Source organism: Marmota monax, unplaced genomic scaffold, assembly GCF_021218885.2.
Source record: "Marmota monax isolate L192 unplaced genomic scaffold, Marmota_monax_Labrador192_F-V1.1 WCK01_AAM20220418_F8-fsc00024, whole genome shotgun sequence".
Lineage (NCBI taxonomy): Eukaryota > Metazoa > Chordata > Mammalia > Rodentia > Sciuridae > Marmota > Marmota monax.
In genome coordinates, this window is record NW_026695224.1 from 7,094,888 (window position 1) to 7,122,006 (window position 27,119).

General features: G+C 42.0%; 1 protein-coding gene and 1 non-coding gene across 10 annotated transcripts in view; both read left to right on the forward strand.

Annotated features, from left to right (window-relative positions):
- The window catches only part of Chd9 (chromodomain helicase DNA binding protein 9), a 248,012-nt gene that overhangs the window by 41,957 nt on the left and 178,936 nt on the right, over positions 1 to 27,119 (forward strand). The window contains exon 1 of one of the 9 annotated variants that reach the window (XM_058575841.1): positions 25,294 to 25,385. The exons of 7 other annotated variants lie outside the window; for them this stretch is intronic. The gene's annotated coding sequence lies outside the window, so the exon portion shown is untranslated. Of the gene's footprint in view, positions 1 to 25,293; positions 25,386 to 25,449; positions 25,632 to 27,119 lie in introns of those variants that run through there. One more of the 9 variants, XM_046434312.2, reaches the window with a different exon arrangement.
- Positions 5,435 to 5,506, forward strand: Trnaa-agc (transfer RNA alanine (anticodon AGC)). The gene has a single exon. It is a non-coding gene; the product is annotated as a tRNA-Ala (tRNA).

The following is a 27,119-nucleotide window of genomic DNA, read 5'->3' on the forward strand; positions in this document are numbered from 1 at the left end:
GAAACTATGCAAATAATGGCATAAACCCAGATGACTCATCTGGAGAATCAGCCTAAGAAAACTGCCCTGCTCCAATACCCCCCACCCCCAAGGAACAAGTTCCCATCCCCAAATTACCCACAAAATGGCCTCTACTTATCTTGTGTATGGGTTCTTTGTGCAGCCGCTGCCTGGGCAGTCTTTGTGTCCTCTGAATGTGAGGATAATGCGGGTGCTGTGGAAAAGGAATTAAAAGTGTTCAGAGTCAGACTTCAAGCTTCATCTTTGGGTATGAAGCCTGTAAGAGGCAATGCAGCTGAAGATCACAGTCCCTTTTGAATTCCAGAGGGTCATTCTTCGAAACCTCCCTTTACCAGCTAGTATAGCTCTGTGACTGCAAAGTCATGATAGGCTTTAGTCTCCTATCTGTAATATGGGGCTTTTAATAAAACCCACCTCCCTTTATATCAGACTGCATTAAGCCAGATGATGTGCATAAAATATATTAATTGTACATAATGATGCATAACTATATAATATTGTCTTGTCTAGATGGCTAACCCCCCAAACTACCCCCCACACCCAATTTGAGAAGATCATTTTGTTTGTTGAATGTGGGCATCATAGTAGAGCCTGTCTCCGGTGTGTTTACCAGGGTACATAGAAAATGGTAGCCTCTGGCTATGGTATGATCTACCCTGTCTAAGGAGCAGCCCCACATAGTTTATTTACATACCACCCACAGGTTAGTCTTACATTGTTTTGGTCCTTTGTATCAAGAAAAGCTGTGTGTTTGTCATAGTTTGGATAAAAATCTGCAGATTGGAGTAAAGCGTGATTTTTTAGATTTGTTCCATTCTCTTTGCTGTTCTGGGGGATAATTCCAGGGTCTCATGCATGTGAGGCAAGTCCTTTACCACCGAGTCACACCCTTCAGCCTAAGCACAATTTTCAAAGCAAGATATAAATTTAGGAAGTCACTGCCTAGTGCAGAGTGGATGCTAGAAGGTAGATGGAAGTTATATAGATGGAAAGGAAGAAGGAAGGAAATTAGACAATCAGAGGTTTACTAGGAAACTAATTATGCTTAAATTTCAGGGCCCTTCAGGTGCATGCATCCCTTCCAAGGTCTTGTACCTCATTTTAAATCAATTATGCATTCTTTTCCTAAAGAGAGTCCCCAGTGTTGTATATCCTTCAAGCTCCACCAAGACATCCAGCTTTGTTCTCATTTAAGATTCACAAGCACAAATGAAAATGCAGGTGGCATAGGGGATGTGACATTTTCATGTAGTCTCTACCATGAATTGCAAATCTGTAATTTGCACAGAAATCCACATGTAGGCCAGCAAGCACAATGTCATAAGGAAGTATCCTTATGTTGAGCATGGTAGCGAATACCTGTAATCCCAGGGACTCAGGAGGCTGAGGCAGGAAGATTGCAATTTCAAGGCAAACCTCAGCAATTTAGCTAGAAGCTCTCTTTCAAAAAATCAACAAAAACAAAAACAGGGGCAGAGGGCGCAGAGCTGGGCACTGTGGCACACACGTGTAATCCCAGTGGCACGGGAGGCTGAGACAGGAGGATTGAAAGTTCAAAGCCAGACTAGCAAATCAGTGAAACCCTATCTCTAAGTTAAAAAAAAAAAAAAAAAAAATATATATATATATATATATATATATATATATATATATATGAAATAGGGCTGGGGATATGAATCAGTGGGTGAGTGCCACTGAGTTCAATCCCTGGCACCCCCCTCACCCCCCCAAAAAAAAGCCAGCCTCAGCAACTCAGTGAGGCTCTAAGCAATTCAACAAGATCCTGTCTGTAAATAAAATATTAAAAAGAAAAAAAAAGAGAGCTGGGGATATGGCTCAATGGTTAAGCGCCCCTGGTTTCAATCCCGGGTACCAAACACAAAACAAAATATAGTGGAGGGGGTCTGGGGATGTAGCTGGTAGAGCCCCTCTGGGCCCCTGGATGCAATCCCCAGTAAAACACACACACACACACACACACACACAATGGGATGGGATGTAGAAGAAGGTCAGGAATGTGTGGAATTATTGGGCCAATTCCAACAGACTTTCAGAATCCACTTTGATACTTCTAGGGCTCTTAAATTTCCAGAAGTTTTGAATCTGGGTGATAACTGGTTTGCAATGGTCAGAGTATCAGAGAAATAGTGGTTTATAATCTGGAACAGTCACTAATCCTGGTCTTTACTAGTGCCTTCTTGCTTACTAGTTGTGTGCCTAAATTGGTGGAGTCACCTTTGGGCCTAAATTTCTCTGCATTCAGGATAAGTGGTTTTGGAGCCTCTTAAGCTTCATAAGGGCAGGGATTAAAACTGCCTTGTTCAGCCGGGTACAATGGCACATTGGCCTGTCATCTCAGTATTTCAAAGCTGGGTAGGAGGATCACAAGTTCAAGACCAGCCTCAGCTAAACCCTGTTTAGCTAATCCCTAAACAATTTAGCCAGACCCTGTCTCAAAATAAAAAGGGCTGGGGATGTGTCTCAGTGGTGTTAAGTATCCCTAGTTTCAATCCCTGGTAACAAAACAAAGAATAAAAAAACCTGCCTTGTTCACCACCTTATTCCCGTTGTTGAGTACAGTGTCTAATAATTAGTAGGCAACATTTCGCATAGTGCTTGTGGATGTGGAAACTGAAGCACAGAGTTGTTTGCACACATTCCCTGTCACTCAGCTATTAAGTGGCAGAACAGTGATTCAAACCCAGTCTACCTCCAGAGACCCTTGTCTTGACACTCTACACCCTTTATAAATATATATTTTTAAAGAATAGGCCTTATTTTATCTGCTGTGTGTGATGAATGAATAAATCAATGAAGTGCCCTTTGGTTGACAGCATGCTTGATTCAAGGTACACCAAAGGGGAATTCATGCTTGTGATTTTTTTTTACATAACCAGCACTTTACATAGATTATTTCACCGAACTCCTAATTCCCACAGCCATCTTATTAAGCAGGTAGCATTAACCTCATTTTGCAGTGAGGAAACTAAGGCTCACAGAGGCTAGGGGATGGTTACCCAGCAGATGGGGGGAGTGATATGATCTGTCTGATCCTAAAGAACACATTTGCTCATCTGCTGGAAAACTTCACAATTATCAAAAGGTATTTTGTGTTGTGTATAGTAGCCTACCATTGGTCTCTAGTGTCTTATAGTTTTAACAATGCTTTTTTATCCTTATTATGTTTTGGTTATCAAAGGAGAGGCAGCTAGTGTGATCCTGCTTTACAGAGGACACTAATTTGGGCTCAAAACAATTGCCATGCTGTGACAATCTTGGAGGTAGTCAGGACTGAAGCACACATCTGTGGACTTGATACTCTGCATCCCTCCCTTCTCACTAGCCTGCCCCTGAGTTAAAAACTGCCTCCTTGCACTTTATACTTGCTGACCCTGAACAGAGGAAATACTTGTTTGTTGTGAGTCCTCAAGAGGCCCATCTTCTTCCCAAGGGTCAGCCAAGCAAATTTTTACAAAGTGTAAATTTCCTTCCTCTTGCCCACCACCCCTATCTTGGTGCTGGGGATGGAACTCCAGGGCAAAATCTAAGCTTTGACTGCATTTATGCCTTTCCTAAATATGTGGAGGAGAAGAGTAAACCTTGACATTTCCCACCACATACTTAACTAATATAAGAAGTTGACCCTTTTCAGTTAGAGTATGGGGTCTGGTTCTGAAGGTCTTGTCAGAAACTATGTTGCCAATTCTGCAAGCCCATTTCATAATGGCAACAAGGAAGAAATGTCCTCTCTGCCCTTGGCTGTCAGGATGAGATAAGTATATGTCTGAAGCAAATAAATTACCTTGGGCCCTTCCCCTTCTCCATAGTCCCCAACCGGGAAACACCTAACCTATCACTGGAAGAGTAGAGATTCCTTTTCTTTTTCTCTTCTTTCCTTTTGGCCCCCCTTTAATCCTGTGTTGAAAAAAATTCAAATCTATAGAAATGGTGCAAGAAAATTAAAATGAGCTCCTTTCTTTATACCTCCTAGATTAAGAAGGATTTCACTGATTTTTAAAAATCTCATTCAATGTAATTTTTCTCCTATTTATTGATTTGTTTATTTATTCCTCACCACTGGGGATTGAATCCAGAGATGCTCCACCACTGAGCTACATCCTGAGCCCTTTTTATTTTTGAGACAACAGCGTCTCATTAAGTTTCCTGGGCTGTCCTTGAACTTGTGGTTCTCTGCTTTAGCCTCCAGAGTAACTAGGATTACAGGCATATGCCACCCTGCCGTGCATAATTTTTCTCTTTTTTGCTTATTTGAATAGGAATTCTATTTGTTTGATTCAAATTTCAAAGGGCACCACAGCGTGCACCTGTAATTCCATCTACTCAGAAGGCTGAAGCAGGATGATTGCAAGGTCAAGGCCAGTCTCAGCAACTTAGTGAGGTCCTAAGCAACTTAGCGAGACCCTGTTGCAAAATAAAATAAATAAATGAATAAAAGGATTTGGGGATTGTAGCTCAGTGTTTCAATCTCTAATGTCACAAAAACAAAACAAAAAAAGGGAATATACAACCACGAGTCTCCTCAAGTCTGTCCCCCATTACACAGTGCCCCTTTCTAGAAGTAACCAATAATTTCAGTTTTTTATTTTTAATGTATTTTTTAGTAGATGATGAACCTTCATTTTATTTATTTATATGTGGTGTTGAGAATGAAACCCAGTGCCTCACACATGCTGGGCAAAGTGCTCTACCACTGAGCCACAACCCCAGCCCCTAATTTCAGTTTTCCTATACTCTTCCAGAGATATTTCATAATGTATATAAGAAAATGGTTGTATTATATATTCTTGTCTTGCTTTTTCCTCCATGGTTTCCCACAACCTGATTTTTTCTTCATTTAAAATCATTCTAATTCATTTCAAAAGAGTGTTTTGTTTTGGTACCAGAGATTGAACTCAGGGGCACTTAACCACTGAGCCACATCCCCAGCCCTTTTTCATATTTCATTTTGAGGCAGAGTCTTGCTAAGTTGCTTAGGCCTGGCTAAATTGCTGAGGCTGGCTTTGAATTCACAATCCTCCTGCCTCAGCCTCCTGAGCCTCTGGGATTACAGGCATGAGTGTTCTCATTTATTTACTTTAATGATTTTATTGTATTCTGTTGTATGAGGATTCCGTCATTTGGTTAACCAGTTCCTTAATCTAGTCACTTAAGTTGTTTCTGAGCTTTAGCTAATACTAACCATATTGTAATGAATAACCTTGTGTGAATGTTATTCTATAGGATAGTTTGCAACCTTTTAAAAAACACATTTATTTATTTTTATGTGGTGCTGAGGATCAAACCCAGTGCCTTACACGTGCTAGGCAAGTGCTCTACCACTGAGCCACAACCCCAGCCCCAGTTTTCAATTTTTAATAGAGACTGGGATTGAAGACTATATCCATGAGGGCTGGGAGGTGTAGTTCAGAGGTAGAATGCCTGCTTAGCATGCATGAGACTCTGGGTTTGAGCCCCAGCACTTCCTCCCCCACCCCCCCACCCCCCCAAAAAAAAAAAAAGAACGAAAGAAAATGACTGAACTTCCCTAAGTAAGTACTTCAAAGAAGGGGCATTACTTGAAGTCTGGGTGCTACCCTCCTTTGATCTGGGGGTTAGAAACCTAATTTTACATGTTCTCTGGGTCTTAAGTTTTCACTGGTGATATCTCTATCTCGTTCCAAGTGCGATTGAAGCTTTTCTGAGTAGGTTATTTTCTTGTGCAGAAATGGTATGTTTCCTACTGTTTGCCCACGTCTCATCTCTGCTCAGCATGTTAGCCACTTAGTGCAATAGGAATGGCACATGTGTCACCTCCATTAGTCCAGACAGGTCTGGGATCCTTCAGTTATTTGTGTTCTGATCACAGCATCAAGCCAATACATTTGAACCAGAAGTTCAGCCTTTATGATACTTGTATTTGGGAAATGAACCAGAGTTTCCCAAGTGTGCTGCTTGGGGAACTCAAGCATCATAAAAAGACATAAGCAACAACAAAAAATAATGATAAATAGCTATTTCCCAAAGGACAGCTGGGAAGCAGAACCATGGAGTAAAGTAGTAGCCAGGAAGGTCCTCTGCTTCTTCAAGTTAGGTCTTATTCCATGCATTTACCAGCACACATTTGGGCGGGGGTGGGTGGGGGAGGGGGTGGGGGGTGGGGGCTGGGAATCTTTGTTAGCTCAGAGAAAAGGAAGAAAGCCTCATAATCTAGTTAATGATGCAACTGCCACAAACACACACAAACCACACTATATTCATGGTGCTGTTATAGTGTAGGTTTTTTTCTTTTTTGGGCAGTACTGGGGATGTAGTGCAGCATTTTGGAGGGAAAATAAAAAGGTTATCCCATTTAGCATCCTGCTTTCTAGACAAGCTACCCTATATCTATTCTAGAGTTCTGTCTATCTATCTATCTATCCATCTATCCATCCATCTATCTATCTGGGTTTTTTTTTTTTTTTTTTTTTTTTAAGTACTGGAGATTGAACGCAAGGGTGCTTAACCACTGAGCCATAGCCCCAGCCCTTTTGTATTTTTTATTTTGAGACAGGGTCTCCCTAAATTGCTCAGGGTCTAAGTTGCTGAGGCTGGCCTTCAATTTGTGATTCTCCTGCCTCAGCCTCCTGAGCCCTGGTGTTATAGGCATGTGCTACCACACCCTGCTATTTTAGAGTTTTAAAAAGAAAGAAGAAGGGCTGGGGTTGTGGCTCCATGGAAAAACGCTCATCTAGTCTAGCACACGTGAGGCACTGGGTTCCACCCTCAGCACCACATAAAATCAAATAAATAAAATAAAGATACTGTGTCCATCTACAACTAATAAAAATATTTAAAAAAAAAAAATAAGGAAGCACTGGCAATGAAGCTTGGTGGGAGAGCACTTGCCTAACAAGTGTGAGGACCTGGGTTCAATCCTCAGTATCACAATAAATAAACAAAAAGAAGGGGAAAAAAAAGGTATCTTTGAGAAGGTAAAAATTTTCAGGGAGTTGATCCCTTTGCCAAAGTTCTGCCTCATTTATTTAGCCATTAGGTTGTTTTGGAGAAACTAGTAATGGCTGAATAGTCTTGGAGGAGTAGGAAAAATGCCTGAGAAGTCACAGGCCTGGGTTCTCGTGTTGCACAAACTCACTGTGTAGCCTTGGGTCTCATCCTTGAAAACATTTAGGAAATTCCTAAATGTATGTATTCATGCAAAAGATATGCACACAAAGTAAAGACAGCATCAAAACTTCTGAGCACCCTTCCAGCTTCAAAATAAGTAGTCACTGTCACCATCTAGAAGTTCTGCTTTGTGTGTGACTGTTAACAATTGAAATAATTGCCACCTTGTTACCTGGGTGGGGGCCTGACAAGTTCATTTATTTAACAAACCTTTATTGAGTACCGACTGTGGGCTAGAAACTGTTGCAGCACTAAGAATGTTGTGGTGAGCTGGGTGTGATAGTGCACGCCTGTAATCCCAGCTGCTTGGGAGGCTAAGGCAAGAGGATTGCAAGGTTGAGGCCAGCCTTGGTAATTTAGGGAGACCCAGTCTCAAAGTAAAAACAATAAAAAGGGCTGGGGAGGTAGCACCCCTAGATTCAGTTCCTAGTATGGTGGGGGCGGGTGTAGTGATGAACAAAATAAATCTTTATCCCATGGAGTATCTGCCAGATGAGAAAGAGAAGTGTTAAACAACATAAAACATAAGACATAGAATATTCTGGTGCTAAGTAATAAGAAGGAAAACAAAGCAGTAAATACAATAAGGAATGTGGGGTGAAGAGAGGAGGGCCACAGTTTTTTTGTTTTTGTGGCACTGGGGATTGATTGATCCCAGGGCCTTGTGCATACAAGGCAAGCACTCTACCAACTGAGCTATATCCCCAGCCCCCAGTTTTAATGTATAGTGATTGGGGAAGCTTCATTGAGAAAGTAGCACTTGAACTAAGTCCTGAAGGAGTGGAGGTGATATAGCGATGGCCCTTCAGGTAGAGTAATAAGCCTCCTATCATTATAATTTGGGAGTAAGTACTTTGTATCTCCAATTTTTTTTTTAATCAGCTGATCATGATCCCCAAAATTCTATTAGCAATATACATTTTTAGGTTAAAATGCTAAAATATTGTTGGGGGTTTGGCTTAGTGGTACTTACCTTGGATGAGGGAGGTTCTGGGTTGGATCCCCAATATCATGGGACAGAGTGGGGGAGTTACTACTGTCCAGCATGGTGGCACACACCTGTAATCCCAGCTACACAGAATGCTGAGGCAGAGAAGGATCACAGGGATGTAGCTCAGTGGTAGAGCACCCATGGGTTCAGCCCTTAATTCTGGGGGTACAGAGAGGATTACACCTATTGCTCATGCTGTGCCCACATTGCCCAGTCCTGAGGTTGTTTCCAGGACTCTCAGCCGGTTCTTTCTAATCCTTGTGTGATGAGTGAGCTGGTACTGGGATGCAGGAAACAGGCTGATGGCTGGTTTGAATGATACATCTCCTGAGGGCCTAAGAGTTTTTGGAGTTCCCCTGAAGACAGTGATATAAATGGGGGCAAACAGGCAAGCAATTCTGGGACTTGAGTTCTCGTAGCCTATGGTTCATATAAAAGACCTTGGAAAAAAATACTTTGGGAAATCCTGAAAGTTTCCTTCTTATTCAATGCAAGAAAGCTGCATTACTTACGATGGCATTTGCCTCATTTTTGAAATTAGATTTTACTTTCTATCTGTATTCTACATTTACCTTTGTTCCAACAAGTTCAGTTCTTCAAAATATTTCTATAACCATAACCATTTCAGATCATGGTCACAAACTCAAATGTATACGGGGAGAAGGCAGGAATGGATACAAGCAAGTGAAAGGCACTAGGGACTGGTGGGGACTGTGACCAACTGAAGAGTACATCCTTTCATTCTGCTTCTGGGTTGGTTATCAACTTGAGTGTGAGAGTTCATGTTGCTAGAAGTCCTAAGAGGTTGGAAATCCACATTTTTTTAGGCAAAATGTTCTGCTTTTAAATGTTGGCAACTAATTCAAGATAGTTAAAGACATTGTGCGGATTAAATACGTCATCTCTCACATAAACAGATAATTTTGTTTCAGCGTGGAACATGATGGGAACCATATTCAAAAATACAAACCAATAGGTTATTTTGAAGAAACCAGCACCATTTGGGTCATCCCAACATTTGGTCAGAGTGGAAGAGAATGTGCAACTTCCGGTGAATCCCTCAGGCCCCTCCCTCGAGCATTAATTTCCTCTTCTGCAGAAAGAGGGGGCTGGACCTAAACGTTTTCAAAATGTGCCCCTGTAAGCCCAGGAAGTCTTCAGAGATGCCTGCCAGGGCTGGGGAAGGGTGGGGGATCCTAGGGCTTACAGAAGGACAGCTCAGCCTTTGTTCTGTTTTCTCTTTGGGGCTTCTGCTTTTTGGTTTTAATGTCTTGGACTTGTGCCAAGAGTTTAAAAATAAATTCTTTTTGAAGAAAGAATTTCCTTGCCTTCAAAAAAGTTTGAAAATCTTTGGATTAGTTGTTCAGCTGTAGTGTAAGGTGTTATTAGCTTTTCTCCATTTGCCTAATGCTGCTTGTCTGCTTACAATTGCCACAAGTAGTCCAACCCCAGACGTAAGTCAAGTGAACAAATATTATAGGAAAGGCTGGGGGTGCAGCTGGTGGTAGAGAATATGCTTTGGAGGCTCAAGGCTCTGGGTTCCATTCCTGGTACCAGACACACATGCACAAAATTACAGGGAAATTCTGATACATTACCTAGTGCAATACCTTATTTTGGATGATTTTTTTTTCCTCTTTGTTTTGGCGAACAGATGTGTTCTTCTTTCTGGTATTATGTTGCTTATAAACAATGCAGTCATGTTTGCTACTAAAACTTCCTAGCCAAGGTGGTGGTGCATGTCTATAGTCCTGTCTAACTTAAAGGCTGAGGCAGGAGGAACACTTGAATCCAGGAGTTCAAGGCCAGACTAAATACCCTGTTTCTTATATATATTAAAAAAGACAAGAAAAATTTTCCCGGTTCACATGATGTAATAAAACATTAACATTGTACAGTAGCTTGCATCTTCTAGGTATCTTGCCACTTGAATGAATCTGGAGATCCCTCAACTAACTAGCTGTAAAAAGAAAACAAAAAAATTAGCTATGATTTATTGATAACTCAATGCATGACAACTTCATGTATACAAGATTCAGGTTATTCGCCGTGCAAAAGGATTTTTTGTCTCTGTCTTCCTAATACATAAGGAAACAAAGGCTAAGTCAGGTTGCAAACTTACCTTGACCACACAAGATGCCAACCCATACCTGTCCCAGCATATTCCAGCTAGTTGCTTCCAGCTGTGAGAAGTCAGGCAGCAGGAGATCTCTTGTTTTAAGCTGTCCCCATCACCTGTCAGACTGCTTTCAATTTCTGCTTCCCAGATCCTCTTATCTACTGGAAATGCCTTGAGTGGAACTCATATCTGTTCAAGTTTGTTGCCCTAATCTTGACTGATAAGAGAGTGTCTGAATTTAAATAGTCCTTTCTGTGGCTTGGATTTCTTCCTTGGAAATGAAAGAACTTTAGATCTGGAGGTAGAAATAGACTTTGGGGAATGATTAAATGGAGTTTTTTCTTTGGTACTAGGGATTAAAACCTGTGGTCCTCTACCACTGAGCTATGTCCCCCAGTCCTATTTTTTTGTTGTTTATATTTTGAAACAGGGTCTTGTTAAGTTGCCCAGACTGGTCTTGAACTTGCAGTCCACCTGCCTCAGACTCCAGAGTAGCTGGGATTGTAGGCATGTGACATAGCACCCAGCGGGAATGAATAAATGGATTTTTAAATGATCCTGCACTTGGCTGAGCTGTGTTTCTCCTGCTGTAAAGGAAATTGCTTTCCCTGTATGTTGATCTTGCCTACTCTTCTAGTCTAACGGGTTCAGTTTCCCTACTGGTGGGTACATGCTGAGAGGGTATCACAAAGCAAGTATTGATTGTGGGCCTTTTTTTTTTTTTTTAATTTAGCACTTTGCCAGGCACATAGTATATCCTAGGTCAATATTTCTACTCATGGTAACCACTGGATTTTTTTTTTTTTTAAGTTCATGCATGAGAGAGAGAGAAGACTAGTAATTTTCATTTGTATATGTAGTGTTTTCAGAGAATACATGTGAACATTATTGATAAGAAACAACAATAAGGTAAGACAGGCAGCTTAGGTGTTATGATTCTTCTTTCTTTCTTTTTTGTACCAGGGATTGAACCGAAGGTAAAAATCACTGAGTCCATCCCCACCCCTTTTTAAAAAAATTTTTATTTTTATTTTTATTTTTTGTGGTGCTAGGGATTGAACCCAGGACTTTGTGTATGCATGGCAAGCACTCTATCAACTGAGCTATATCCCCAGCTCCCTTTTTGTTTTTTGAAATGGAGTCTTGCTAACTTGCTTAGGGCCTCATTGAATAGCTGAGGCTGTCTTCAAACTTGTGGTCCTCCTGCTTTAGTCTCCCAAATCACCGGGATTATAGGCATGTGCTAGTACAGCCTGGCTATGATTCTCACTTCACAAGCCAAAAAAAAAAAAAAAAAATGCTAAATTGCTAATAATTTATTTGGCTGGCTAGTGGTCAAGTCTGGACTGCAACTTGGATATTTCCCTTCTAATCCTGGGTCCTCTCCATTTTACTATAGTCATTTGCCCTTTCTAATTGGAGGAGGAAATTAGGTTCCAGTCAACTTCTGGCATGAACTTAGATTTTGGTTGTTGTTGGGTTTGTTTTTTTTTTTTTTTGTATTGCAATGTTGGGATTGGACCCAGGGTCTCACATATGCTAAGAGAGTGTTTCTGCCAGTGAGCTACGTCTACAGCTCTAGAGTAGTACTTTCCTATCTGGGCTGCACAAGTTATTACAAAAATGGATTTTAAAATATACTGATGCTAAGACTCATCAGTCCTAGGCAGGGTCTGTGCAAATTTCTAAGTTCTTCTAATGTACAGTGTCATAGTCTGTTTTCTGTTGCTATGACAAAATACCTGAGACTGGGGTAATTTATAAAAATAGAGGTTTATATAGCACATGGTTCTAGAAGCCCAGAGCATGGCACTGTCGTCTGCTCAGTATCTAGTAAAGGTCCACTTATAGCATCATCAGATGAGAGAGAGCAAACGTGTTAGCTCAGGTCTCTCTTTCTCTTCCTTATTTATTTATTTACTTACTTATTGGTACTGGGGATTTAACCCAGGAAGCTCCACCACTGAGCCTCACCTCCAGCCCTATTTGTAATTTTAATTTTGAGACAAGTTCTCTATAAGTTACCCAAGCTGGCCTTCAACTTGCTATTCTCCTGCCTCTCAACCTCTGGAGTCACTACGTTCTTTTCTTCTTCTTATAAAATCACTAACACTATCATGGGGGGCCCACTCTCATGACCTCATCTACGCCCAGTTACTTCTGAAGTTTCCATCTTCAATACCATCAGCATCAGAATTTGAGGATTAAGTTTCTATCACATAAAATTTGGGGGGGATATTCAAATCAGTAGAGTTTGAAAACTTCTGACAGAGTGTCCCAGTGCCTTGTTCAAAACCAGGTGGGATAAGCAGTTCTTTCTGTCAGAAATGTCAGGTGAACAGTTCAATCAGTGTAAGGTACACATTTATGGACCATCTGTGCTAGATGAACAAGATTGAATCCGTTCATGTTGCTTTCCTTCTTGTGGATAGAGACACATAATAAGTATATAAATAGGGTCATGATCAGTGTTAAGAAGGAAACAAACTAGGTAGTTGGGAGCCATGGGAAGCTGCTAATCTGAGGAACCATTTTTGCAAAGCCTGAAGGAGAAGGAGAAACAGCTTCCAGAGTCCGTAAGATAAAGGGAAGAGAAGGTGAACAGGTCTGAGACAAGGAAGTTCATGTGTTTGAGGAACACAAAGACTTTTGTTAGCCAGGTGCAGTGGCGCATGCCTGTAATCCCAGCAACTCAGGAGGCTGAGGCAGGAGGATCCCAAGTTCAACGGCAGCCTTAGCAATTTAGCAAGGCCCTAAGCAACACAGCGAAATCTGTCTCTAAAATACAAAGGACTGGTGATGTGGCTGAGTGGTAAACTGCCCCCTGGTTCAGTCACCAGTACCAAGGAAAAAAAAAAAAAGGAAGAAAAAGATTCTTGTTGCTTTTAGTTATCTAGAATAAGGAGTAACAGATAGTAGGTACCTGCCTGACATTTCTTATCATTTACACAAATCACTCAGTATGTTCTTGCCAAATGGTACACAGTCTGCAAAGGAAACACATAGAGAGCCATCTTCAGGAGCCGGGGTGGGTAATGTATGCCAGACAAAGAGAAGGCTTTATTCTACTAGCCAAAAATTGCCAACTATGAGAAGAAAGTTCAGCAATCCTACAAGACAATGAGATAAAGAATCAAAAGGAGGAACAAAAAAGAACACTCAATTATATATTCGATATTCTTCTTTTATCCTATTACTAATAATCACTTGAAAGTAGGCTATTGGTGTGGCAGAACTATAGAATACAGGCTATCAGTGTGTGACAAACTGGCCTCACACATTTAGTTCTATGATGTGGGTTTCTGTGTGTGTGTGTGTGTGTGTGTGTGTGGTGCTGGAGACTGAACCCAGGGTCCTGAGCATGTGAAGCATGTGTTCTACCACTGAACTACCTCCAATCCTGACATGTTTTGGTTTTTGTTTGTTTGTTTGTTGATTGTTTCCCTGGCATACTGTTTGTTTATTTTGGTACTGGGGATTGTTTATTTTGGTACTGGGGATTGAACCTGGGGTTGCTCTACCACTAAGCTACATCTCCAGTCCTTCTTATTGTTTTAAAATTTTGAGACAGGGTCTCACTAGGTTGTTTAGAGTCTCAGTAAGTTGCTGAGGTTAACCTTGAACTTGTGATCCTTCTGCCTCGGTCTCCTGAGTTACTAGGCTATGTTAGACTCCCCCCCCCCCCACTCCAAGTACTGGGAATTGAACCTAGGACCTCACACATGCTAGACATGCCTTATTACTGAGCTATATCCCAAGCATCTGACATAATATTTTTGAGATCTTTACTCATAATCTATCTTTCTGGAAGGTGGAATGTTTCTCAAATATCTATAATACATGAGAAACATATGCATGAGACCTAAATATTTCTATGAATTGCATATTTTAAGAAAAGCACCTTTCAGCTAGGTGTGGTGGTGCACACCTGTAATCCCAGCAGCTTGGGAGGCTGGGCAGGAAGATTCCAAGTGCAAAGCCAGCCTCAGCAACTTATTGATGTCCTAAGCAACTTAGTGAGACCCCCATCCCAAAGTAAAAATAAAAAGGGCTAGGGGATGTGACTCAGTGGTAAAGTGCTTTGGGTTAAATCCCCAGTACGGGGAAAAAAAAAATGAAAACAAGCAAGCAAGTATCTTTCCTGTTACCATGCAAGACTTTACTTCTGCTTCGATTATGCAAGGCCACTACTACTTAATCACTAATGGTAACTAGAGAAAAAGGCTGTACTGGTCTATTTTCAGCAAAACTCTCTAAGAGCCCACTGCTCTTAAATTAAATTTGTTTTCAATTATGTAACCTGGAATTAATTTTCATGGTTGGCATGTGGTTACTCATCTTCTATAAAACCTTGGAATTCAGTGCCAAGAAAGCAACTATAATTGATATGCATCCTCAACCAAAGGTCCAAGAATTCCAATAAACCTCAAATGTTTTAAAATAAGAGATGATAGTGTCTGAATAAAACAGGAGTGCTTCAAAACATGGTCTTAATAAGAAAGGTAACTTTTCTTAACCTCCTCCACCACCCCAAAGAAAATCCCAAAGGGACACAAGGAAATTTCAAGAAGCTATGGATGAGGCTGGGGATGTGGCTCAAGTGGTATCGCGCTCGCCTGGCATGCGCGTGGCCCAGGTTCGATCCTCAGCACCACATACAAACAAAGATGTTGTGTCCGCCAAGAACTAAAAAAAAAATATATTAAAATTCTCTTTCTCTCTCTCTCTCTCTCTCTTTAAAAAAAAAAAAAAGGCTATGGATGTGTTTGTTACCTGCATTGTGGGGATGGGAATATGCAGGTATCTGCATGTTTAAAATCTCCCAGTTAATTTTAATTAATTATGTACTCCTTTCTCGCATATCAGTTATACTTCAATAAAGCTGGAAAGAAAAGGATAATTTAAAAAATTGATTAATATCACATTATTTTCAAATGGAATATGCAAATATAGTAAAAGAAAGAAAGAGAGAAATCCATGAGGCAAGAGAAAAATTGGTTGTGTAATGCAAAAAAAAAAAAAAAAGACAGGACTATAGTAATTGTTAAAGGAAATTTATCTATCTATCTATCTATCTATCTATCTATCTATCTATTTATTTTTGGTGGAGGCGGTACTGGAATTGAACTCTGGAGCACTTGGCCACTGAACAACATCCCTGGCTCTATTTTGTATTTTATTTAGAGACAGGGTCTCACTGAGTTGCTTAGTGCCTCATTATTGCTGAGGCTGGCTTTGAACTCATGATCCTCCTGCCTCAGGCTCCCGAGCTGCTGGGATTACAGGCGTGCAAGAATTTGGGGTTTTCTGTGTATTTATTTTACTGTTTTGCTGTGTGGGAGATCCAGCCCAGGGCCTTGCACATTCTAGGTACGTATTCTGTGACTGAGCTACAGTCCCAGCCCTGCTTTGTTTTATTATTAACAAAAATGTATGAGTTTCGGAAGGTCTTCCTAAGACCCAAGTAGTGGTGTCAAACCTAGCCAATGACACCATGGGAAAATGACAGCCAAAGTATAATCAGGGCTATTTTAAAAAAGAAAGGAAGAGAAAGAAAAAAAAAAAAAAAAAAAAAAACCAAGTTAGGACCTCAGGTGCTGTTTTCTCTTATTTTGAAACTTTAAAAAGACAAGAGGGATGAGTTTCTCCTGGAAATAAAACGCCTCTAATGCCTATAAAGCAAACCAGTTGATTAGAAAAATACATGTTTACAGTTTCCATCAGAATTTAGGCTTAATGGTATAGATACATGCTTTGTGTGTGTGTATGTGTGTGGCGGGGGGAGGGGTGCTGGGGATTGAATCCAGGCCCTTGTGCATGTGAGGCAAGCACTCTATTAACTAAGCTATATCCCTAGCCCCCATACATGCTTTTTTTTTAAATATGCCAATTATAGTACCTGAAGTACTATATTACCAAAATTAATAAAAAAATAATCAGTGAGTTGGTATTTATTTACTTGATGGAATAATTTGCCATGTGACCAGAGGACCATGTCTATTTTGTTCAATGTTCTATTCCCACCACCCAGCAATGTGCTTGACACATCAACAGATACTCTTTAAATACTTGCTGAATGAATTCATTTTTAAAACATCAGCCACATTTCATGCACTTGGTCACTCCAAACTTGATTTAGATGCAACTTCTCCAGGAGTGTTTATATTACCCAAAGAGAAGCAGATGCACAGAAAGAGGGAATGAGATGCTCAGGGATGTTTTATCAAGGATAACAGCAAAACTTCTTTTTCCTGAAGATTTTTAAGATTAGGACAAGCAGCTGTTTATAAAAGCTCACAGTGTGAGATTTGAACTGTCAAATAGAATCATGCTTTGAAGTATATTCCTGGCTAAAAGCAGGGGATCAACTAGATAAAACTTGGAGATTCTAAGATCTGTCCCTGATTAAATAGGCCTAGGAGTAAGAATCTGAAGAATAGCTCCCTGGCTGAACATATTGTTTGGTTGTTCTTATTATCAGCAGCCTCTAGATTTGAAAATGGTATGATTTGATTTTTTTTTTTTTTTTTTGGTATTGAGGGTTGAACCCAGAGGTGCTTTACCACTGAACCACATCCCTAGCCTTTTTTTTTGGTTTTTATTTTGAGACAGGGTCTTCCTAAGTTGCTTGCTTAAGTCCTTGCTGAGTTGCTAAGGCTGACCCCAAACTTGGGATCCTCCTGACTCAGCCTTTGGAACCACTGGGATTACAGGTGTGCACCACCACGCCCAGCACTAAATGATCTTTGAGGTCGCTCTCAAATAGAATATGCTTGAAGAAGAACCTAAAAAGAAGAAGTCTAAAGAGTTTTCTAGTAGTATCCTTTACTCCTGTTCTAATAACTCTTCACTGAGTTAAAGAAATTTCCCAAGTCCTGGGAGCTAATGTGAAGTTCATGTTAACTAGAGTTACTTTCTGATTCTTTCCCTAAAGTAGAGAAGTACCTGAGCTGTTCAGGCTACCTTTCATTACTGCAGAGATGGATATTATATCCTATTCTATAATGTAATGGGGCATAAAATATTCACATTATGGATCTACATAAAATGTGTAAAATAGTTTAAAAAGCATACTTTAACATTTATAAGTACTTATCACTGGTCAGTAAAAGAACATTTTTCTTTCATGCCTCGACCTGAGAATGAGTGTCAAAGATGAGCAAGAAGGTAGTTTATATACACATTTGTTCAGTATTTATTCTGTATTTGTTATTACTCTTTAGTAGTGTTTCTATGAGAATAATAATCCTTTCTTTTCATAACCAGTGTAGCATCTCACCTATATGTGAGGCAGAAATTTAAACACATGTAAAGATGGGAGTATAGCTCAGTGGAAGAGTGCCCTGAGTTTGATCCTCAGTAAAGTACACAAGCACAAACACACACACGTATATGTAAATTATAACAAAATCACAAACCCAGCAAGTCAAATGTGAAAAATAACAGTGCCACTATAACAATATTCGGCTTTTTAAAAATTATTGGCTGCTTATCTGATTTTATGATATAATTAAAATACATTTTTTGGTCTTTTTTTTTTTTTTGGTGCTGGTGGGAATTGAACCCAAGGCTTTGTGCATGCAAGGCAAGCACTCTACCAACTGAGCTAAAACCCCAGCCCAACCTTTTTGTCTTAATTTGTGTCCATATAGACTTATACGGATTTAATGTGTACAATACTATAACAAAGTTGGAAGTTACTGGCTGGGTATCACTTTTTTTTTTTTTTTACTAGGAATTGAACCCAGGGGCACTTAACCACTGAGCCACATTTTATGTTTTATTTAGATAGAGGGTTTTGCTGAGTTGCTTCACACCTCGATTTTTGCTGAGTCTGACTTTGAACTTGCAATCCTCCTGCCTCAGCCTTCCTAGTCACTGGGATTCTAGGTTTATGCTACCTCCTCTGGCTCTCATCATTTTGTTTTAAACAACTAGTTGAGATACTACTTACTTACCACAAAGTTCACACTTCTGTGGATTTTAGTATATTCAGAGTTGTACAATCACCATCCAATTTATCTACCCATCTATCTATCTATCTATTTATTTATTTATACATACTGGGGATTGAATATTTGCTAGGTAAATGTTCTACCATTGAGGTGTATCCCTTGCCTATCATCTAATTTTAAAATAGTTCATTACCCCAAAGAAACCTATGCCTATTAGCAGTCACTCTCATTCTTCATTCCATTATTTCCAATTTGGCCCCAGGCAACCACTAATCTACTTTCTGTCTGTATAGATTTGTTTATTCTGAAAATTTCGTGTACAGTACATTGCATTATACACTTAAGCCTTTTGTATCTGCCTTTTATCACAAAGCATTATGTTTTCAAAGTTCATCTGTTTTGTACCTTATATTGGTATCTAATACTTTTTATGGCTGAATTATATAGTTTTCCATTGTATGAATGCACCACTGTTGATCCATTTAGATTGTTTCCATTTTAAGGCTATTATGAATAATGATGCTGCTATGAGCATTTGTGGTCAAATTTTTGTGTTTTTTTTTTTGGGGGGGGGGCGGGGTATTAGGTATTGGATTGAACCCAGGGGAATTTTACCACAGAGCTACATGCCCAGTCCTTTTTATTTATTATTTTAAAACACTGTTTTACTAAGTTACTGAAGTTGACTTCGAACTTGTGATCCTCTCACCTTAGAATCCCAAGTTGTTGAGATGACAGGCATCTGCCACCGTGCCAGGCCAGACATATGTTTTCATTTCTCTTGGGTCACTGGGTCATATAATAACTAAGTTTAACTTTGCTGTTTTCCAAAATGGCTACGTCATTTTACATTCGTCCCACCAGAATTGTGGGAGGGTTCTAATTTATCCAAATCTTCAACAATACTTGTTATTGTTTATCTTTTTTGTTATTGCCATCCTAATGATATGAAGTGGTTTTGATTTATTTATATTTTTGTGCATTTCTGTATGATTTTGATTTGCATTTTTCTAACAACTAATGTTTTGGGCTTCTTTACCTGTGTATACTGGCCATTAGTATGTCTTCTTTGAAGAAATGGCTATTCAGAAAACTTTGACTACTTTTAAACTCGGTTACTTGTCCTTTTGATGAATTGTAAGAGCTCTTTATATATTTTGAAGATTAAACCCTTGTTAGTTATGTGATTTGCAAATATTTCCATTCATTCTATGTTTTGTCATCTTTTCACTTTCTTACTGGTATTCTTTGGGACACAAAGTTTTCCTACCCTGACCCCACCACCACCACCACCACCACCACTGAGGATTGAATTCAGGGGCACTGTATTACTGAGCTACATCCACAGTCCCTTTTATTTTTTAATTTTGAGTCAAGGTCCAGCTAAGTTTTCCAAGCTGGACTTGAATGTGTGATCTTCCTGCTTTAGCCTCCAATACGTTCTCCTATTTTGATTACGTTCAAATTATCTATTTTTCCTTTGTTTTATTTTATTTGTTTATTTATTTATTTGCAGTACTGGAGATTGAACCAAGGGATGCTCCATCACTGAGACATATCCCCAGCTCTTATTTATTTATTATTTATTTAGTGGTGCTGGGGATTGAACCCAGGGCCTTGTGCATGTGAGGCAAGCACTCTACTAACTGAGTTATATCCCCAGCCCCCAGTTCTAATTTAATTTTGTGAGTGGATCTTGCTAAATTGCTGAGGCTAGCCTCAAACTTAACAGTTCTCCTGCTTCGGTCTCCTAAGTCACTAGGATTACAGATGTATGCCACCACACCCAGCATTGTGTGATCCTTTTGATTTATTGTTTTGTTTAGTTTGGGGGGGGCATCCAACTTTATTCTCTAGGTGTGTATAGTCAATTATTCTGACACCATTTGTTTAAAGGACTACTGTTTCCCAATTTAAATGTCTTTTTTTTTTTTTTAACATTGGGGATTGAACCACAGGGAGTTTAACCACTGAGCTCCATCTCCAGTCCACTTTTTAAATTTTTTTAAATTTTAAGACAGGTTCTCACTAAGTTGCTGAAGTTGGCCTCAAAGTTGTGATTCTCCTGTCCCAGCCTTCCGAGTTGCTGGGATTACAGGTGTGCGTCATAGCAGGTTTAAATTTCTTGATGCCTCTGTCAACCATATATGTCAAGGTTTCTTTCTGGGCTCTCTGATCTGTTCCATTGATCTGTATGTCTGTCCTTATGCCAGTACCATACTTTCCTGATTATTATGGCTCTATACTAAGTTTTGAAATTGAGATATGTGTTGAGTCCTCCTATTATTTCTTTTTTCGAGGTTGTTTGGACTACTCCTAAATGTATCGATTCAGCTTAACATGACTGCAGCCATCTTGGGTCATAATCATAATTATTGCCCCAGAGTAATCCTAGTCAGTTCTTCCTGAATAGTTTCCCAGCAAATTATGATACATAAAATCATTAGAGTCATATGCGGAACTTTACAACTAGACCCTGGCTCCACGAATATGCCTCTTTGATATTGTCTTAAGATAAAGTACATTCCAGCCAGGATAAAGTCACTTTTTTTTTTCTTGTTGCCAGTGATTGAACCCAGGGCCTTGTGCATATGAGGCAAACATTCTACCAACTGAGCTATATCCCAAGCCCCAAAGTCACTTTTATCCTGTACTATAAGTATGTCCCTTTATCTGACCCAAATTGTGAGGATCCACATGGCCTTGTTGCTGCCTGGGACCATGCTTATGTTACTAAGTCCTCCAATAAATTGCACTCTATGTAATCCTAGATCTGTCTGTCTGCTTCTCTTTCTTCAGTCTCCTAGTGTCTTGGGGCCAGTCAGTCCTTATAAGCTAGGATGGAGTTATTCTGGAACATGTGAGTATCACTTATTATTTTTGTGGTGCTGGGGATTGAATGAACCCAGGGTTTTGTGCATGCAAGGCAAGCATTTTACCAACTGAGCTACATCTCAGCCCATGAGTATCACTTTTGTAGGTATCACTATGGTAGGGTCTAATCCTTGGTTTTGAAGTTTCATGACCTTGGTGGCGTCAGTTTTTCCCCAAAGTGAATATATACTGAAGTATTGGTTGATATTCCTCAAGCTTGCAGGAAAATTCCACAAATTTGCATTGTGGGATATTCTTTTGGTGACCTGAATCAAAATGCCTTGTCAAAAAACTCCACCCTTTAGGTTTGCAAATTAATTGCTTAAAAAAAAACTTGCTAGGCCAGGCGCCTTGGCTCATGCTTGTAATTCCAGCAGCTTGGGAGGCTGAGACAGGAGGATTGTCAATTCAAAGCCAGCCTCAGCCATGGTGAGGCACTAAGCAACTCAGTGAAACCCTGTCTCTAAATAAAATACAAAGTAGGGCTGGGGATGTGGCTCAGTGGTTGAGTACCCCTGAGTTCAATCCCCAGTACCAAAACAAACAAACAACAACAATAACAAAACATGCATAGGTCTGGGGATGTATGTAGCTTAATGGTAGAGAGCTTGCCTAGCATGTGCAAGATCCTGCGTTTATCCCCACTACTGCAAAAAGGAGAGACGGGGGCGGGGGGGGGGGGAGGAAAGAAGGAAGGAAGTGAGGGAGGAAGAGAGGGAGGGAGAAGAAACAAACATGCTTGATAAACATGGAGTTGGAAACTCAGGCATAATGGTAAGAGTTGCAGGTTTTGGAGCCAGGCAGGTTGGTTTATTCTGCCCCGCCCCCCCTCCATGGTACTGAGGATTGAACCCACAGGTGCTCTACCACTGAGCCACATTCCCTGTCCTTTTTTATTTTGAGACAGGGTTTCACCAAGTTGCTCAAGCAGGCCTCAAACTTTTGATCCTCCTTCCTTACCCTTCTGAGTAGTCAGGATTGTAGGCATGTGACAGCACACTTAGTGGGGTCAGATAGTTATACGTTTGAATACTATTTCTGTATAGCTAGGGCAAGATTTTGGACTGTGTTCTGTAAAATGGGGAACAGTAATTCTTTTCTCATTAAGTGGTTGTGAAGGTAAAAGGAAATAACAAATGTCATTTGTGGGGCTTTGGGACTAAATTTCAGTAAATGACACCTATTATAGGATGTTTTATTCAGGGCATGGTGAATCCTTTTGTAGTAGCACAGGCTTTCTGGTGACCCAAGTTATTCTATCCACAGGTGTGAGGCCTTTTTGCTTTGAAAGACATTGGGTAAAAATGTAGCCATTCTTAACTGGAGTGGAAGAGGGGATTTGGAGAATGGGATTACCATTTGGCTTTTTACATTCTATTGCCTCACAGGAGTGGTAGGCCAGGGTTGGTAGATTTTTTTTTTTTTAATTTAATTGAACCTAGTGCTAGGCAGACGCTCTACCCTTGAGCCACCACTCTAGTCCCTGTTGCTAGATTTTGATATTGTTTTGTTTATTGTATTGTTGATACTTCCTAACTTCAATTGTAGAGGGTAGTATGTACTGATCTAATTCCTAAACTTTGAGATTCATCCTCATGTATACCTTCTCCAGAGTCTACATATCCATAAAGTTCAAATACTCATAATATCACAAATGACATAATATCACATGCCACAAGAATGCATGTACTTTATCTACAGGAAAACCCTACCCAAAGATCTTTACTCAAAACCTCAGAGTCTAAATAATAGAAGTTTATCTGTGTCTAAATTTGTATGGCATACAAACATTTAAAAGAAAGAGAGAGAGAGAGAGAGAGAGAGAGAGAGAGAGAGAGAGAGAGAGAGAAGGAGAAGCAGGCTGTTTGGTGGGAGCACTGAAAAGTGTCAGCTCATTAGTGAGGAAGAAGACACACACAAAAAGACAGGAATTGAAAATAAAAGCAGCATTCTAAGCCATTTGTTATAGGGACAGATTCTACTTTTCCTGGTTGTAGTGGTACATGCCTGTAATTCCAGCAACTCAGGAGACTGAGGCAGGAGGACAGCAAGGCCATCCTGGGCAACTTAGTGAGATCCTCTCTCAAAATAAACATTTTAAGAAGTGGGGGCTAGGGATGTGGCTCAGTGATAGAGCACCCTAGATTCAATCTCCAGTAAACTCCCCCCCCCCAAAAAAAAAAAAAAACCACTTTTGAGGACATAAGACACAATAATGTTAATAATTTTAATGACCTTAATCACCAAGTATAGGTAATTTCCAGAGCTGTATTTAAGAAAACATATTTTCCATCATATGGTGGGAGGACAGTTCTTTAAAGCAGTCAGTTTTTCATTTATATGGGCTATCTTAATCTTCTATGATGTCAGATAAATGAGGTGTTACTGGCCTTAAAATTGACTCAACAAGTTGAATTTGCAAACCAAAGCTTTATTCAAATAAGAAGTAGTGTAGGGAGCTCCTGATTAACTCTTCCTGTGTATCCTTATTCTGGAGGTTGTTATTAAGTATCTTGGAGGGGACTAAACTGTAATTGTAATTCTTTTTCCTGGCAGGGTTTCCTCTCAGCCTCTTCAGCATCTCAGCTAGAACTGTGTTGATCTACTCTGGAGAGCCTTTATGAGCAAATACAAAGAATGAAAATACTGAGCAACTAGTACTGTGTATACAGCAGACAGTCTGGTCAGGCAATAAGCAAGGACCCTGACCGCTCTTTTGTGGAGGCTGAAATTTAAGAGATTTCTATCAACTAGAAGGTGAATGTTATATATATCACTCACATTGTATGTGAAAACAGTAAACAGTTCTGCTGGCAAGTGCTGTTTTATTTCCTTTTATTTATTTATTGACACTGAAGATCCAACACAGGGAAATGCTAGGCAAGTGCTCTACCACTGAACCACACCCCAGCCCAAAAGCTTTCAATAAACAGGTAGGCTGTGTGAAGTTCAAACATTTAATTATTTTGTCTATCTCGGGTTTTAATATGGATTTTAAATTTTTAATTAGGTATAAGGTCAGCTCTAGGCCTGAAAGTAGAATTTTAGAGCTGGGAGGCTTTTAGAAAACTTGTCTGGCCTCTTCATTTTACAGAGGGAAAACCGAGGCCCTGGGACACGTTATGATTTAATGTAGGTCACCGGGTTAATTAGTGACAAAGACGGAACCCAAGTGCCCCAACACCTTCGTGAGTTTTCCAGTAAGCCCCCTACTCCTAACCCAGTGTTGCCCTCCCATCCCCTTTTGATCTCCCACCTCCTTCTTTCTTTCCCTTTCTTAACTGTGCAATTCGGAACGGGAGCCTGAACCTTGGGCAGACCAGGTTTCAGCCCCAGCTTTCCACCCCTAGAGGTGCGCGTTCTCGCTCTGGATCAGGACTCTCGGCTGCGTCTTTCCGCTGCAGGTGTTTAGCACCTGGCCGGAATCGCTGCAGCATCGCGGCGGCACTCGCCAGACCCCCGATTTTACAGCACAGGCGCGTGTCCCCGGGGTCTCAGCGCGGAAAAGAGAACGTGGGTAGGAATTCACGGTCGTTTGAAAGGGTGGTTCTAGAAACCCTCGCTGTTCCTGTGCGAACCCCGGCTGGCCTAGAGATGCCCTGCGCGAGTGACCTCGGCGTCGACCCCGCCACTGGTCAGCTCACGGCCGGGGCGTGCCCGCTGGGGCCTGACGTGGCGGTGGGGCCGCGGGTGGGCGGCGAGAGGGAGAGAGGCAGCCGGGAGGGCGCGGCCTGACGTGGCGGCCGCCGCGGGGTAGCGAGGGGAGTCCCGGCCACTGCACTGCTCCGTGCTCCGGCCAGAGGGCGCCCGGCCCCAACCCTTCCCCGCCCCGTGGCCGCCTGGGGCTCTAGGAGTAACCGCGCCGGCGATTGGGTCGGTGGCGCAGCGGGGCCATGTTGGAGCAGGAGGGCAACCCCGCCTTCCACCGCCCTCTGCTCTAGGTCAAGCCGGGCCGTGAAGGAAGGAGAACGGCAAGGGGATCCTCCCTCCGGGGTAGCCCGACACTGCCGGTGTGGCGACTGGAGCTGCGGCGGTCATTACCGCCCCCCCGCTCGCCTGGCCAATCAGCGGCGCGGGTACAAATATGCAAATGATGCGCCGGTGCTGCTGGAGTGCCGCTCGCAGGGGCTGGTGGGGTCGCGCTGGGGGAGTGAACTGGGCCAATCAGGCGGGTGCGTGGCGGCGCGGGGGAGGCGGTGCCCCTGCACTCCTCCCTCCTCTCCCGGCCCCGCGCTGACAGGGGGGCCTGGCCGCGCCGCGGGTAAGTGCTGCCGCCGCCCGCCGCTGCCACCCGCCGCCTTAGGCGTGGGGAGGAAGCCCGGGGACACCGCGGGGCAGCGGCTGCGGCTCAACTGGTGGGGAGAGGAGAGGAGGGAGAGGGTTCTGTCAGCCAGGTGGTCGCTTGCGGCTGCCCCCGTCTGGCCAGCCGCGCGTGTCAGTCTTGGTCGAGGCAGGGGGCGGCGGGGGCACCTCAGTCATGGCGAAGCGCGAGAGCCAGCGAGCGGCGGTGAGTACGTGCTTTCTCCGCCGCCGCTGCTTGGCCGGGGTGGGGGGGTCGGGGCAGGCAGGGCCGCGCCGCCGCTGTCTGAGGTGGGGGCGAGCGCCCCGGGAGGGGCGGGCGCGCGGGGAGGGGGTGCTGCCCGCACGTGCGGCCCAGCTAGCCTGCGGCCCGCCCCGCGACTGTCATGGCTGCGGGCTGCTGCCCCCCGCCCCGCAGCCCGCAGACCCTGGGGTCGGGACCCGGCCACCGTGCCTGTTGCGTTGATTGGAGGTGCGGGCAGGGCGTGGAGGAGGTGGACCCCCTTCCCTGCCCCGCGAGAGGTCGGGGCCTCCCTCCCTTGTGGGTTCCCTTCCGAGGGTCGGGCTTCCCTCCATCCTGCAACCTCTCCCCCGCCTGCTGTCTCGCCTGCGTGACTCATGACAGGGCGTCCCGCGTGAGTGCCGGGAGCCCCGGAGCACGGGACGCCCCCGGCACTTTCCCAGGCCTCGCCTCTTGGTTCCTAGCACCCAGCTTTTCCTGTGTTCTTTGGCTCCGGGGGGCAACCCCGAGGGCCTCTCCACCTCTGAAGCTTGGCCAGGACCCCACGAGCCGGTTTGAGTTCTACCAGTGCTGCTCCTTCTCGATGTATGTCTGGGTGTGGGACGCGATGGGTGGTTCCAGGACTCTCTTCTCCGACATCCATCCCAAAGCCAAGAACGACTCAGACTGCCTGGGTGTCTAACTGGCTTGTTGCAGCCGCCAGCTCAGAGAGAGGTTTCTGTTTGTTCCTTTTTTGGTTTTGTTTTGCCTCAAAAGAAAAAAGAAAGAAAAAAAGAAAGAAAGAAAAATAAAACTTTTTGGAACAAAGTAGACAAGAATTAAAGTTGCAATCTTAGTAGTGCTACACAATTTCTTTATGAAGCTTGGGATTTGACACTATTGTGACTTTTATCCATTTATGTGAAATACATCTTCAGATACCCTCCCCCCCCCCATTAAATAAAGTTTATGTTCATTAATAAAACCACTGTCACAGTTTAGTTCCTCAGTTTTGCATGCTGCTTTTCACCTTTTTCTTTCTTTTGATTTCACATTCTCCAGTTCTTAACCATGATTTGAACTGAGAAGATTTCCTCTTATTGATGTTACTTTCTACTTAAACTGTGTACATATCTATGCAGGAAGTTTTAAAGGAACAACTTGGTCTACAAACACTTAAATATACAGAAGGTGAACTTGAGAGTACTCAACAATGCAGGAGGAGGAGATTTTTAAGTTCTTTGTAGTGCAAAGTGATGAGCATAGTGTTTTTTCTGTTCTTGAATTTACAGAATTTGAATTTAGATGCAGCTTTTTGCCTACAGCAGGCAACCTGGAAACTTACAGGTTTAAGTGAAGAACATCGTTTCTCAGGGCAAGTTAAACCTCTTATGTATCTTGAAGACTTTCTTCATTGAATTTGATAATATTAAATAGTTACAATGTACTACAAATATTAGCAAGTCTCAGTCCTTA